The following is a 2,059-nucleotide window of genomic DNA, read 5'->3' as shown; positions in this document are numbered from 1 at the left end:
CATATCGCCTCCTTTGACGCTTCGCTCGCTGCAATGTACTCTAATTCGCACGTTGAATCAGCTATAGTTTCCTGCTTGGAACTTTTCCAAGTCACTGCTCCTCCATTTAGGGTAAAGACCCAGCCCGACTGCAAACGGTAGTTGTCCCTGTCGGTCTGGAAGCTGGCGTCACTATACCCTTGCACCTTCAAGTCATCACTCCCTCCGAGGACTAAGAACCATTCCTTGGTCCTCCAAAAGTACTTAAGTATATTCTTGACCGCAATCCAGTGAGCTTTGCCCGGGTTCCCTTGATATCTACTGACCATGCTCAAGGCAAAGGCCATATCAGGGTGAGTACAAGTCATAGCATACATGATCAAGCCAACTGCAGAAGCGTAAGGTACTCGGCTCATCTCTGCTATCTCGGCTTCGGTACTCGGACTTTGAGTCTTACTCAACTTGGCATTACTCTATATCGGTAGTTCTCCCTTCTTCGAGTTTTCCATACTAAAACGTTTTAGTACCTTATCCAAGTAAGTATTCTGACTAAGTCCTATTAGTCTCTTACTTCGTTCTCTCACTATCCTTATTCCCAAAATATAGGAAGCCTCTCCGAGGTCCTTCATAGCGAAGCACTTCCCGAGCCAGGACTTAACCTCCTGTAGAGTCGGGATGTCGTTTCCTATGAGCAATATGTCATCGACATACAAAACGAGGAAGCTAACTATACTCCCACTGGCCTTGACTTATACACATGATTCATCTTCGCTTCGTACAAATCCAAACTCTTTGACTTTCTCATCAAAGCAAAGATTCCATCTGCGAGATGCTTGCTTAAGTCCATAAATGGACTTATCAAGCTTGCACACTATATTGGTATGCTTCAGATCGACAAAACCCTCTGACTGAGCCATGTAAACATCCTCAGCCAACTTCCCATTAAGGAAAGAGGTCTTGACATCCATTTGCCATATCTCATAATCATGAAATGCAGCAATGGCTAGCATCACCATAATAGATTTTATCTTAGCAACTGGTGAGAAGGTCTCATCATAGTCAACTCCAGGAGTTTGAGTAAAGCCCTTCGCCACCAGTCGTGCCTTATACGTGTGTACATTCCCATCCACGTCGGTCTTCTTCTTGAAGATCCATTTGCACCCAACCGTATTACGTCCGGGCACATTGTTAACCGAATTCCAAACTTGGTTGTCATACATGGACTGAATCTCGCTGTCCATTGCCTCCTTCCATCTTACAGACTCCGGGCCTGCCATGGCTTCCTTATAGCTGTTAGGTTCATCTAGATTTACTAGTGTATTATCACTAATATACGTGTCCCCTTCAGTAGTAATATGAAAACCATATAACTGGGGTTGAACTCTAACTCTTTCGGAACGTCTAAGAGGTAAGGACTCGTCAATTGGTTCAACCGGAGTTTCCTGCTCGGGTTGAGCGCCAGTGGTAGAGGTTCCTTCATCGTTCGATTCTTGAATCTCTTCAAGATCGATGTGCCTCCCACTGTCTCCTTGGCTTGTGAGTTCTCACTCTCGGAAAACCCCTCTCGTCGCAACGAAGACAACATTGTCACTCGGTCTATAGAAGAGATATCCAAAGGATCTCTGCGGGTAGCCGATGAAAATACATCGCTCACGACGAGGTTCGAGCTTGTCGTGAGTCTCTCGTCTTACTAAGACCTCACAACCCCAAACCTTGATATGTTCCAACGAGGGAGCCTTCCCTATCCACATCTCGTGAGGTGTTTTGGCAACCTTCTTTGTAGGGACTCGGTTAAGGATATGGGCGGAAGTCTCTAAGGCATACCCCCACAATGAGATAGGTAGTGAAGCATGAATCATCATAGAACGGACCATGTCTAACAAGGTTCGATTATTCCTTTCTGCCACACCATTCAACTGTGGTGTCCTAGGTGGCGTCAATTGCGAAACTATTCCGCATTCCTTGAGATAGTCATGGAATTCAAGACTTAGGTACTCTCCTCCTCGATCGGATCGAAGCATATTGCCTTTCCTGTCCAATTGATTCTCAACTTCATGCTTGAACTCTTTGAACTTTTCAA

The sequence above is a fragment of the Lactuca sativa genome, chromosome 5, assembly GCF_002870075.4.
Source record: "Lactuca sativa cultivar Salinas chromosome 5, Lsat_Salinas_v11, whole genome shotgun sequence".
NCBI lineage: Eukaryota > Viridiplantae > Streptophyta > Magnoliopsida > Asterales > Asteraceae > Lactuca > Lactuca sativa.
Note: the sequence above shows the minus strand (reverse complement) of the source record.